The sequence below is a fragment of the Saccoglossus kowalevskii genome, chromosome 19 (assembly GCF_978046115.1).
Source record: "Saccoglossus kowalevskii chromosome 19, keSacKowa6.1, whole genome shotgun sequence".
Lineage (NCBI taxonomy): Eukaryota > Metazoa > Hemichordata > Enteropneusta > Harrimaniidae > Saccoglossus > Saccoglossus kowalevskii.
Window position 1 is genome coordinate 17660853 of NC_140659.1, and position 12667 is coordinate 17673519.

The 12667-nt window shown below is 41.7% G+C and overlaps 15 non-coding genes across 15 annotated transcripts in view; all 15 read right to left on the reverse strand.

The window, feature by feature from the left end:
* The window catches only part of TRNAK-CUU (transfer RNA lysine (anticodon CUU)), a 73-nt gene extending 33 nt beyond the window's left edge, over positions 1-40 (reverse strand). Inside the window, exon 1 of the tRNA in view lies at positions 1-40. This exon is cut by the window's left edge and continues 33 nt beyond it. This is a non-coding gene — a tRNA (tRNA-Lys).
* A 453-nt stretch (positions 41-493) lies between these two features.
* TRNAK-CUU (transfer RNA lysine (anticodon CUU)) lies at positions 494-566 on the reverse strand. The gene has a single exon. It is a non-coding gene; the product is annotated as a tRNA-Lys (tRNA).
* Positions 567-1020: 454 nt separating this feature from the next.
* TRNAK-CUU (transfer RNA lysine (anticodon CUU)) lies at positions 1021-1093 on the reverse strand. Its single transcript has one exon. It is a non-coding gene; the product is annotated as a tRNA-Lys (tRNA).
* A 955-nt stretch (positions 1094-2048) lies between these two features.
* Positions 2049-2121, reverse strand: TRNAK-CUU (transfer RNA lysine (anticodon CUU)). Its single transcript has one exon. It is a non-coding gene; the product is annotated as a tRNA-Lys (tRNA).
* A 454-nt stretch (positions 2122-2575) lies between these two features.
* Positions 2576-2648, reverse strand: TRNAK-CUU (transfer RNA lysine (anticodon CUU)). The gene has a single exon. It is a non-coding gene; the product is annotated as a tRNA-Lys (tRNA).
* Positions 2649-3102: 454 nt separating this feature from the next.
* On the reverse strand, positions 3103-3175 carry TRNAK-CUU (transfer RNA lysine (anticodon CUU)). The gene has a single exon. It is a non-coding gene; the product is annotated as a tRNA-Lys (tRNA).
* A 454-nt stretch (positions 3176-3629) lies between these two features.
* Positions 3630-3702, reverse strand: TRNAK-CUU (transfer RNA lysine (anticodon CUU)). The gene has a single exon. It is a non-coding gene; the product is annotated as a tRNA-Lys (tRNA).
* Positions 3703-4683: 981 nt separating this feature from the next.
* Positions 4684-4756, reverse strand: TRNAK-CUU (transfer RNA lysine (anticodon CUU)). The gene has a single exon. It is a non-coding gene; the product is annotated as a tRNA-Lys (tRNA).
* A 981-nt stretch (positions 4757-5737) lies between these two features.
* On the reverse strand, positions 5738-5810 carry TRNAK-CUU (transfer RNA lysine (anticodon CUU)). Its single transcript has one exon. It is a non-coding gene; the product is annotated as a tRNA-Lys (tRNA).
* A 454-nt stretch (positions 5811-6264) lies between these two features.
* TRNAK-CUU (transfer RNA lysine (anticodon CUU)) lies at positions 6265-6337 on the reverse strand. Its single transcript has one exon. It is a non-coding gene; the product is annotated as a tRNA-Lys (tRNA).
* A 454-nt stretch (positions 6338-6791) lies between these two features.
* On the reverse strand, positions 6792-6864 carry TRNAK-CUU (transfer RNA lysine (anticodon CUU)). The gene has a single exon. It is a non-coding gene; the product is annotated as a tRNA-Lys (tRNA).
* Positions 6865-7845: 981 nt separating this feature from the next.
* On the reverse strand, positions 7846-7918 carry TRNAK-CUU (transfer RNA lysine (anticodon CUU)). The gene has a single exon. It is a non-coding gene; the product is annotated as a tRNA-Lys (tRNA).
* Positions 7919-9952: 2034 nt separating this feature from the next.
* On the reverse strand, positions 9953-10025 carry TRNAK-CUU (transfer RNA lysine (anticodon CUU)). The gene has a single exon. It is a non-coding gene; the product is annotated as a tRNA-Lys (tRNA).
* A 980-nt stretch (positions 10026-11005) lies between these two features.
* On the reverse strand, positions 11006-11078 carry TRNAK-UUU (transfer RNA lysine (anticodon UUU)). The gene has a single exon. It is a non-coding gene; the product is annotated as a tRNA-Lys (tRNA).
* Positions 11079-12059: 981 nt separating this feature from the next.
* On the reverse strand, positions 12060-12132 carry TRNAK-CUU (transfer RNA lysine (anticodon CUU)). The gene has a single exon. It is a non-coding gene; the product is annotated as a tRNA-Lys (tRNA).
* Positions 12133-12667: the final 535 nt, after the last annotated feature.

The window sequence follows — 12667 nt, forward strand, 5'->3', positions numbered from 1 at the left end:
GAATAAGAGTCCTGCGCTCTACCGACTGAGCTAGCCGGGCTGCTGATGAGAGTGTTTTTGCACCTCAATTAGCGACTTTGAGTAAATGTCGGACAATGATACGAAAAGAATGTGCATGACTTTGTGTTTAAACTAAACGAAAACAACTTCTGAATTTCAACAATAAAATTTGCTTCCATTTTTACCATTCCAGTAGCTCAAATCATACTTACCATGCACGATCTTAGTTGGAATGAACTTCGCGCCAAGTACCACACACATTAAAACAGAGAGGAGTATTGTCAACCAACAGCCAACCTCTCCGTTTTCCCAATCTTAATACCATGTAGAAATAATCAACCTCGCTCCTGTGATTTGGTTATCAGAGACAATTATTGCAACCATCCAACATCCGAGTAAGAACTCATTTCTCTCAATTTCGTGTCACATTCACCCACCGGAATTCAACATCTTTTATCGTAACTCACATTGTTTATTCAGTCTAAAAGGTGTTCGCCCAACGTGGGGCTCGAACCCACGACCCTGGGATTAAGAGTCCCATGCTTTACCGACTGAGCTAGCCGGGCTGCTGATGAGAGTGTTTTTGCACCTCAATTAGCGTCTTTGAGTAAATGTCGGACGATGATACGAAAAGAGTGTGCATGACTTTGTGTCTAAGCTAAACGAAAACAACTTCTGAATTTCAACAATAAAATTTGCTTCCATTTCTACCATTCCAGTAGCTCAAATCATACTTACAATGCACGATCTTAGTTGGAATGAACTTCGCGCCAAGTACCACACACATTAAAACAGAGAAGAGTATTGTCAACCAACAGTCAACCTCTCCGTTTTCCCAATCTTTATACTGTGCAGAAATAATCAACCTCACTCCTGTGATTTGGTTATCAGAGACAATTATTGCAACCATCCGACATTTCGAGTAAGAGCCCATTTCACTCAATTTCGTGTCACATTCACCCACCGGAATTCAACATCGTTTATCGTAACTCACATTGTTTATTCAGTCTAAAAGGTGTTCGCCCAACGTGGGGCTCGAACACACGACCCTGGGATTAAGAGTCCCATGCTCTACCGACTGAGCTAGCCGGGCTGCTGATGAGAGTGTTTTTGCACGACTTTGATAAAATGTCGGACGATGATACGAAAAGAGTGTGCATGACTTTGTGTTTAAGCTAAACGAAAACAACTTCTGAATTTCAACAATAAAATTTGCTTCCATTTTTACCATTCCAGTAGCTCAAATCATACTTACAATGCACGATCTTAGTTGGAATGAACTTCGCGCCAAGTACCACACACATTAAAACAGAGAGGAGTATTGTCAACCAACAGTCAACCTCTCCGTTTTCCCAATCTTTATACTGTGCAGAAATAATCAACCTCACTCCTGTGATTTGGTTATCAGAGACAATTATTGCAACCATCCGACATTGTGAGTAAGAGCCCATTTCACTCAAATTCGTGTCACATTCACCCACCGGAATTCAACATCTTTTATCGTAACTCACATTGTTTATTCTGTTTAAAAGGTGTTCGAACCCACGACCCTGGGATTAAGAGTCCCATGCTCTACCGACTGAACTAGCCGGGCTGCTGATGAGAGTGTTTTTGCACCTCAATTAGTGACTTTGAGTAAATGTCGGACGATGATACGAAAAGAGTGTGCATGACTTTGTGTTTAAGCTAAACGAAAACAACTTCTGAATTTCAACAATAAAATTTGCTTCCGTTTTTACTATTACAGTAGCTCAAATCATACTCACCATGCACGAACTTAGGTGGAGGGAACTTCGCGCCAAGTACCACACACATTAAAACAGAGAGGAGTATTGTCAACCAACAGTCAACCTCTCCGTTTGCCGAATCTTAATACCATGCAGAAATAATCAACCTCGCTCCTGTGATTTGGTTATCAGAGACAATTATTGCAGCCATCCGACATTGTGAGTAAGAACTCATTTCACTCAATTTCGTGTCACATTGACCCACCGGAATTCAACATCTTTTATCGTAACTCACATTGTTTATTCTGTCTAAAAGGTGTTCGCCCAACGTGGGGCTCGAACCCACGACCCTGGGATTAAGAGTCCCATGCTCTACCGACTGAGCTAGCCGGGCTGCTGATGAGAGTGTTTTTACACCTCAATTAGCGACTTTGAGTAAATGTCGGACGATGATACGAAAAGAGTGTGCATGACTTTGTGTTTAAGCTAAACGAAAACAACTTCTGAATTTCAACAATAAAATTTGCTTCCATTTTTACTATTCCAGTAGCTCAAATCATACTCACCATGCACGATCTTAGTTGGAATGAACTTCGCGCCAAGTACCACACACATTAAGACAGAGAGGAGTATTGTCAACCAACAGTCAACCTCTCCGTTTTCCCAATCTTTATACCGTGCAGAAATAATGAACCTCGTTCCTGTGATTTGGTTATCAGAGACAATTATTGCAACCATCCGACATTGTGAGGAAGAACTCATTTCTCTCAATTTCGTGTCACATTCACCCACCGGAATTCAACATCATTCATAGTAACTCACATTGTTTATTTTGTCTAAAAGATGTTCGCCCAACGTGGGGCTCGAACCCACGACCCTGGGATTAAGAGTCCCATGCTCTACCGACTGAGCTAGCCGGGCGGCTGAAGAGAGTGTTTTTACACCTCAATTAGCGACTTTGAGTAAATGTCGGACGATGATACGAAAAGAGTGTGCATGACTTTGTGTTTAAGCTAAACGAAAACAACTTCTGATTTTCAACAATAAAATTTGCTTCCGTTTTTACTATTACAGTAGCTCAAATCATACTCACCATGCACGATCTCAGGTGGAGGGAACTTCGAGCCAAGTACCACACACATTAAAACAGAGAGGAGTATTGTCAACCAACAGTCAACCTCTCCGTTTTCCCAATCTTAATACCATGCAGAAATAATCAACCTCGCTCCTGTGATTTGGTTATCAGAGACAATTATTGCTACCATCCGACAATGTGAGTGAGAACTCATTTCACTCAATTTTGTGTCACATTCACGCACCGGAATTCAACATCTTTTATCGTAACTCACATTGTTTATTCAGTCTAAAAGGTGTTCGCCCAACGTGGGGCTCGAACCCACGACCCTGGGAATAAGAGTCCCGTGCTCTACCGACTGAGCTAGCCGGGCTGCTGAAGAGAGTGTTTTCGCACCTCAATTAGCGACTTTGAGTAAATGTCGGACAATGATACGAAAAGAATGTGCATGACTTTGTGTTTAAGCTAAACGAAAACAACTTCTGAATTTCAACAATAAAATTTGCTTCCATTTTTACCATTCCAGTAGCTCAAATCATACTTACAATGCACGATCTTAGTTGGAATGAACTTCGCGCCAAGTACCACACACATTAAAACAGAGAGGAGTATTGCCAACCAACAGTCAACCTCTCCGTTTTCCGAATCTTAATACCATGCAGAAATAATCAACCTCGCTCCTGTAATTTGGTTATCAGAGACAATTATTGCAACCATCCGACATTGTGAGTGAGAACTCATTTCACTCAATTTTGTGTCACATTCACGCACCGGAATTCAACATCTTTTATCGTAACTCACATTGTTTATTCAGTCTAAAAGGTGTTCGCCCAACGTGGGGCTCGAACCCACGACCCTGGGATTAAGAGTCCCATGCTCTACCGACTGAGCTAGCCGGGCTGCTGATGAGAGTGTTTTTACACCTCAATTAGCGACTTTGAGTAAATGTCGGACGATGACACGAAAAGAGTGTGCATGACTTTGTGTTTAAGCTAAACGAAAACAACTTCTGATTTTCAACAATAAAATTTGCTTCCGTTTTTACTATTACAGTAGCTCAAATCATACTCACCATGCACGATCTCAGGTGGAGGGAACTTCGAGCCAAGTACCACACACATTAAAACAGAGAGGAGTATTGTCAACCAACAGTCAACCTCTCCGTTTTCCCAATCTTAATACCATGCAGAAATAATCAACCTCGCTCCTGTGATTTGGTTATCAGAGACAATTATTGCAACCATCCGACATTGTGAGTGAGAACTCATTTCACTCAATTTTGTGTCACATTCACGCACCGGAATTCAACATCTTTTATCGTAACTCACATTGTTTATTCAGTCTAAAAGGTGTTCGCCCAACGTGGGGCTCGAACCCACGACCCTGGGAATAAGAGTCCCGTGCTCTACCGACTGAGCTAGCCGGTCTGCTGATGAGAGTGTTTTTGCACCTCAATTAGCGACTTTGAGTAAATGTCGGACAATGATACGAAAAGAATGTGCATGACTTTGTGTTTAAGCTAAACGAAAACAACTTCTGAATTTCAACAATAAAATTTGCTTCCATTTTTACCATTCCAGTAGCTCAAATCATACTTACAATGCACGATCTTAGTTGGAATGAACTTCGCGCCAAGTACCACACACATTAAAACAGAGAGGAGTATTGCCAACCAACAGTCAACCTCTCCGTTTTCCGAATCTTAATACCATGCAGAAATAATCAACCTCGCTCCTGTAATTTGGTTATCAGAGACAATTATTGCAACCATCCGACATTGTGAGTGAGAACTCATTTCACTCAATTTTGTGTCACATTCACGCACCGGAATTCAACATCTTTTATCGTAACTCACATTGTTTATTCAGTCTAAAAGGTGTTCGCCCAACGTGGGGCTCGAACCCACGACCCTGGGATTAAGAGTCCCATGCTCTACCGACTGAGCTAGCCGGGCTGCTGATGAGAGTGTTTTTACACCTCAATTAGCGTCTTTGAGTAAATGTCGGACGATGACACGAAAAGAGTGTGCATGACTTTGTGTTTAAGCTAAACGAAAACAACTTCTGATTTTCAACAATAAAATTTGCTTCCGTTTTTACTATTACAGTAGCTCAAATCATACTCACCATGCACGATCTCAGGTGGAGGGAACTTCGAGCCAAGTACCACACACATTAAAACAGAGAGGAGTATTGTCAACCAACAGTCAACCTCTCCGTTTTCCCAATCTTAATACCATGCAGAAATAATCAACCTCGCTCCTGTGATTTGGTTATCAGAGACAATTATTGCAACCATCCGACATTGTGAGTGAGAACTCATTTCACTCAATTTTGTGTCACATTCACGCACCGGAATTCAACATCTTTTATCGTAACTCACATTGTTTATTCAGACTAAAAGGTGTTCGCCCAACGTGGGGCTCGAACCCACGACCCTGGGAATAAGAGTCCCGTGCTCTACCGACTGAGCTAGCCGGTCTGCTGATGAGAGTGTTTTTGCACCTCAATTAGCGACTTTGAGTAAATGTCGGACAATGATACGAAAAGAATGTGCATGACTTTGTGTTTAAGCTAAACGAAAACAACTTCTGAATTTCAACAATAAAATTTGCTTCCATTTTTACCATTCCAGTAGCTCAAATCATACTTACAATGCACGATCTTAGTTGGAATGAACTTCGCGCCAAGTACCACACACATTAAAACAGAGAGGAGTATTGCCAACCAACAGTCAACCTCTCCGTTTTCCGAATCTTAATACCATGCAGAAATAATCAACCTCGCTCCTGTAATTTGGTTATCAGAGACAATTATTGCAACCATCCGACATTGTGAGTGAGAACTCATTTCACTCAATTTTGTGTCACATTCACGCACCGGAATTCAACATCTTTTATCGTAACTCACATTGTTTATTCAGTCTAAAAGGTGTTCGCCCAACGTGGGGCTCGAACCCACGACCCTGGGATTAAGAGTCCCATGCTCTACCGACTGAGCTAGCCGGGCTGCTGATGAGAGTGTTTTTACACCTCAATTAGCGACTTTGAGTAAATGTCGGACGATGACACGAAAAGAGTGTGCATGACTTTGTGTTTAAGCTAAACGAAAACAACTTCTGATTTTCAACAATAAAATTTGCTTCCGTTTTTACTATTACAGTAGCTCAAATCATACTCACCATGCACGATCTCAGGTGGAGGGAACTTCGAGCCAAGTACCACACACATTAAAACAGAGAGGAGTATTGTCAACCAACAGTCAACCTCTCCGTTTTCCCAATCTTAATACCATGCAGAAATAATCAACCTCGCTCCTGTGATTTGGTTATCAGAGACAATTATTGCAACCATCCGACATTGTGAGTGAGAACTCATTTCACTCAATTTTGTGTCACATTCACGCACCGGAATTCAACATCTTTTATCGTAACTCACATTGTTTATTCAGTCTAAAAGGTGTTCGCCCAACGTGGGGCTCGAACCCACGACCCCGGGAATAAGAGTCCTGCGCTCTACCGACTGAGCTAGCCGGGCTGCTGATGAGAGTGTTTTTGCACCTCAATTAGCGACTTTGAGTAAATGTCGGACGATGACACGAAAAGAGTGTGCATGACTTTGTGTTTAAGCTAAACGAAAACAACTTCTGATTTTCAACAATAAAATTTGCTTCCGTTTTTACTATTACAGTAGCTCAAATCATACTCACCATGCACGATCTCAGGTGGAGGGAACTTCGAGGCAAGTACCACACACATTAAAACAGAGAGGAGTATTGTCAACCAACAGTCAACCTCTCCGTTTTCCCAATCTTAATACCATGCAGAAATAATCAACCTCGCTCCTGTGATTTGGTTATCAGAGACAATTATTGCAACCATCCGACATTGTGAGTGAGAACTCATTTCACTCAATTTTGTGTCACATTCACGCACCGGAATTCAACATCTTTTATCGTAACTCACATTGTTTATTCAGTCAAAAAGGTGTTCGCCCAACGTGGGGCTCGAACCCACGACCCTGGGAATAAGAGTCCCGTGCTCTACCGACTGAGCTAGCCGGGCTGCTGATGAGAGTGTTTTTGCACCTCAATTAGCGACTTTGAGTAAATGTCGGACAATGATACGAAAAGAATGTGCATGACTTTGTGTTTAAGCTAAACGAAAACAACTTCTGAATTTCAACAATAAAATTTGCTTCCATTTTTACCATTCCAGTAGCTCAAATCATACTTACAATGCACGATCTTAGTTGGAATGAACTTCGCGCCAAGTACCACACACATTAAAACAGAGAGGAGTATTGTCAACCAACAGTCAACCTCTCCGTTTTCCCAATCTTAATACCATGCAGAAATAATCAACCTCACTCCTGTGATTTGGTTATCAGAGACAATTATTACAACCATCCGACATTGTGAGTAAGAACTCATTTCACTCAATTTCGTGTCACATTCACCCACCGGAATTCAACATCTTTCATAGTAACTCACATTGTTTATTCTGTCTAAAAGGTGTTCGCCCAATATGGGGCTCGAACCCATGACCCTGGGATGAACAGTCCCATGCTCTACCGACTGAGCTAGCCGGGCTGCTGATGAGAGTGTTTTTGCACCTCAATTAGCGACTTTGAGTAAATGTCGGACGATGATACGAAAAGACAGTGCATGACTTTGTGTTTAAGCTAAATGAAAACAACTTCTGAATTTCAACAATAAAATTTGCTTCCGTTTTTTCTATTACAGTAGCTCAAATCATACTCACCATGCACGATCTTAGGTGGAGGGAACTTCGCGCCAAGTACCACACACATTAAAACAGAGAGGAGTATTGCCAACCAACAGTCAACCTCTCCGTTTTCCGAATCTTAATACCATGCAGAAATAATCAACCTCGCTCCTGTGATTTGGTTATCAGAAACAATTATTGCAACCATCCGACATTGTGAGTGAGAACTCATTTCACTCAATTTCGTGTCACATTCACCCACCGGAATTCAACATCATTCATAGTAACTCACATTGTTTATTTTGTCTAAAAGATGTTCGCCCAACGTGGGGCTCGAACCCACGACCCTGGGATTAAGAGTCCCATGCTCTACCGACTGAGCTAGGCGGGCTGCTGATTAGGGTGTTTTTGCACCTCAATTAGCGACTTTGAGTAAATGTCGGACGATGATACGAAAAGAGTGTGCTTGACTTTGTGTTTAAGCTAAACGAAAACAACTTCTGAATTTCAACAATAAAATTTGCTTCCGTTTTTACTATTCCAGTAGCTCAAATCATACTCACCATGCACGATCTTAGTTGGAATGAACTTCGCGCCAAGTACCAACACATTAAAACAGAGAGGAGTATTGTCAACCAACAGTCAACCTCTCCGTTTTTCCAATCTTTATACCGTGCAGAAATAATGAACCTCGCTCCTGTGATTTGGTTATCAGAGACAATTATTGCAACCATCCGACATTGTGAGTAAGAACTCATTTCACTCAATTTCGTGTCACATTCACCCACCGGAATTCAACATCTTTCATAGTAACTCGCATTGTTTATTCTGTCTAAAAGGTGTTCGCCCAATATGGGGCTCGAACCCATGACCCTGGGATGAACAGTCCCATGCTCTACCGACTGAGCTAGCCGGGCTGCTGATGAGAGGGTTTTGGCACCTCAATTAGTGACTTTGAGTAAATGTCGGACGATGATACGAAAAGACAGTGCATGACTTTGTGTTTAAGCTAAATGAAAACAACTTCTGAATTTCAACAATCAAATTTGCTTCGGTTTTTACTATTACAGTAGCTCAAATCATACTCACCATGCACGATCTTAGGTGGAATGAACTTCGCGCCAAGTACCACACACATTAAAACAGAGAGGAGTATTGTCAACCAACAGTCAACCTCTCCGTTTTCCGAATCTTAATACCATGCAGAAATAATCAACCTCACTCCTGTGATTTGGTTATCAGAGACAATTATTGCAGCCATCCGACATTGTGAGTAAGAACTCATTTCACTCAATTTCGTGTCACATTCACCCACCGGAATTCAACATCTTTCATAGTAACTCACATTGTTTATTTTGTCTAAAAGGTGTTCGCCCAATATGGGGCTCGAACCCATGAGCCAGGGATGAAAAGTCACATGCTCTACCGACTGAGCTAGCCGGGCTGCTGATGAGAGTGTTTTTGCACCTCAATTAGCGACTTTGAGTAAATGTCGGACGATGATACGAAAAGACAGTGCATGACTTTGTGTTTAAGCTAAACGAAAACAACTTCTGAATTTCAACAATAAAATTTGCTTCCGTTTTTACTATTACAGTAGCTCAAATCATACTCACCATGCACGATCTTAGGTGGAATGAACTTCGGGCCAAGTACCACACACATTAAAACAGAGCGGAGTATTGTCAGCCAACAGTCAACCTCTCCGTTTTCCCAATCTTTATACCGTGCAGAAATAATCAACCTCGCTCCTGTGATTTGGTTATCAGAGACAATTATTGCAACTATCCGACATTGTGAGTAAGAACTCATTTCACTCAATTTCGTGTCACATTCACCCACCGGAATTCAACATCTTTCATAGTAACTCACATTGTTTATTCTGTCTAAAAGGTGTTCGCCCAATATGGGGCTCGAACCCATGACCCTGGGATGAACAGTCCCATGCTCTACAAACTGAGCTAGCCGGGCTGCTGATGAGAGTGTTTTTGCACCTCAATTAGCGACTTTGAGTAAATGTCGGACGATGATACGAAAAGACAGTGCATGACTTTGTGTTTAAGCTAAACGAAGACAACTTCTGAATTTCAACAATAAAATTTGCTTCTGTTTTTACTATTACAGTAGCTCAAATCATACTCACCATGCACGATCTTAGGTGGAATGAACTTCGCGCCAAGTACCACACACATAAAAACAGAGAGGAGTATTGCCAACCAACAGTCAACCTCTCCGTTTTCCGAATCTTAATACCATGCAGAAATAATCAACCTCGCTCCTGTGATTTGGTTATCAGAAACAATTATTGCAACCATCCGACATTGTGAGTGAGAACTCATTTCACTCAATTTCGTGTCACATTCACCCACCGGAATTCAACATCATTCATAGTAACTCACATTGTTTATTTTGTCTAAAAGATGTTCGCCCAACGTGGGGCTCGAACCCACGACCCTGGGATTAAGAGTCCCATGCTCTACCGACTGAGCTAGGCGGGCTGCTGATTAGGGTGTTTTTGCACCTCAATTAGCGACTTTGAGTAAATGTCGGACGATGATACGAAAAGAGTGTGCTTGACTTTGTGTTTAAGCTAAACGAAAACAACTTCTGAATTTCAACAATAAAATTTGCTTCCGTTTTTACTATTCCAGTAGCTCAAATCATACTCACCATGCACGATCTTAGTTGGAATGAACTTCGCGCCAAGTACCAACACATTAAAACAGAGAGGAGTATTGTCAACCAACGGTCAACCTCTCCGTTTTTCCAATCTTTATACCGTGCAGAAATAATGAACCTCGCTCCTGTGATTTGGTTATCAGAGACAATTATTGCAACCATCCGACATTGTGAGTAAGAACTCATTTCACTCAATTTCGTGTCACATTCACCCACCGGAATTCAACATCTTTCATAGTAACTCGCATTGTTTATTCTGTCTAAAAGGTGTTCGCCCAATATGGGGCTCGAACCCATGACCCTGGGATGAACAGTCCCATGCTCTACCGACTGAGCTAGCCGGGCTGCTGATGAGAGTGTTTTTGCACCTCAATTAGTGACTTTGAGTAAATGTCGGACGATGATACGAAAAGACAGTGCATGACTTTGTGTTTAAGCTAAATGAAAACAACTTCTGAATTTCAACAATCAAATTTGCTTCGGTTTTTACTATTACAGTAGCTCAAATCATACTCACCATGCACGATCTTAGGTGGAATGAACTTCGCGCCAAGTACCACACACATTAAAACAGAGAGGAGTATTGTCAACCAACAGTCAACCTCTCCGTTTTCCGAATCTTAATACCATGCAGAAATAATCAACCTCACTCCTGTGATTTGGTTATCAGAGACAATTATTGCAGCCATCCGACATTGTGAGTAAGAACTCATTTCACTCAATTTCGTGTCACATTCACCCACCGGAATTCAACATCTTTCATAGTAACTCACATTGTTTATTTTGTCTAAAAGGTGTTCGCCCAATATGGGGCTCGAACCCATGACCCTGGGATGAAAAGTCCCATGCTCTACCGACTGAGCTAGCCGGGCTGCTGATGAGAGTGTTTTTGCACCTCAATTAGCGACTTTGAGTAAATGTCGGACGATGATACGAAAAGACAGTGCATGACTTTGTGTTTAAGCTAAACGAAAACAACTTCTGAATTTCAACAATAAAATTTGCTTCCGTTTTTACTATTACAGTAGCTCAAATCATACTCACCATGCACGATCTTAGGTGGAATGAACTTCGGGCCAAGTACCACACACATTAAAACAGAGCGGAGTATTGTCAGCCAACAGTCAACCTCTCCGTTTTCCCAATCTTTATACCGTGCAGAAATAATCAACCTCGCTCCTGTGATTTGGTTATCAGAGACAATTATTGCAACTATCCGACATTGTGAGTAAGAACTCATTTCACTCAATTTCGTGTCACATTCACCCACCGGAATTCAACATCTTTCATAGTAACTCACATTGTTTATTCTGTCTAAAAGGTGTTCGCCCAATATGGGTCTCGAACCCATGACCCTGGGATGAACAGTCCCATGCTCTACAAACTGAGCTAGCCGGGCTGCTGATGAGAGTGTTTTTGCACCTCAATTAGCGACTTTGAGTAAATGTCGGACGATGATACGAAAAGACAGTGCATGACTTTGTGTTTAAGCTAAACGAAGACAACTTCTGAATTTCAACAATAAAATTTGCTTCTGTTTTTACTATTACAGTAGCTCAAATCATACTCACCATGCACGATCTTAGGTGGAATGAACTTCGCGCCAAGTACCACACACATAAAAACAGAGAGGAGTATTGCCAACCAACAGTCAACCTCTCCGTTTTCCGAATCTTAATACCATGCAGAAATAATCAACCTCGCTCCTGTGATTTGGTTATCAGAAACAATTATTGCAACCATCCGACATTGTGAGTGAGAACTCATTTCACTCAATTTCGTGTCACATTCACCCACCGGAATTCAACATCATTCATAGTAACTCACATTGTTTATTTTGTCTAAAAGATGTTCGCCCAACGTGGGGCTCGAACCCACGACCCTGGGATTAAGAGTCCCATGCTCTACCGACTGAGCTAGGCGGGCTGCTGATTAGGGTGTTTTTGCACCTCAATTAGCGACTTTGAGTAAATGTCGGACGATGATACGAAAAGAGTGTGCTTGACTTTGTGTTTAAGCTAAACGAAAACAACTTCTGAATTTCAACAATAAAATTTGCTTCCGTTTTTACTATTCCAGTAGCTCAAATCATACTCACCATGCACGATCTTAGTTGGAATGAACTTCGCGCCAAGTACCACAGACATTAAAACAGAGAGGAGTATTGTCAACCAACAGTCAACCTCTCCGTTTTTCCAATCTTTATACCGTGCAGAAATAATGAACCTCGCTCCTGTGATTTGGTTATCAGAGACAATTATTACAACCATCCGACATTGTGAGTAAGAACTCATTTCACTCAATTTCGTGTCACATTCACCCACCGGAATTCAACATCTTTCATAGTAACTCGCATTGTTTATTCTGTCTAAAAGGTGTTCGCCCAATATGGGGCTCGAACCCATGACCCTGGGATGAACAGTCCCATGCTCTACCGACTGAGCTAGCCGGGCTGCTGATG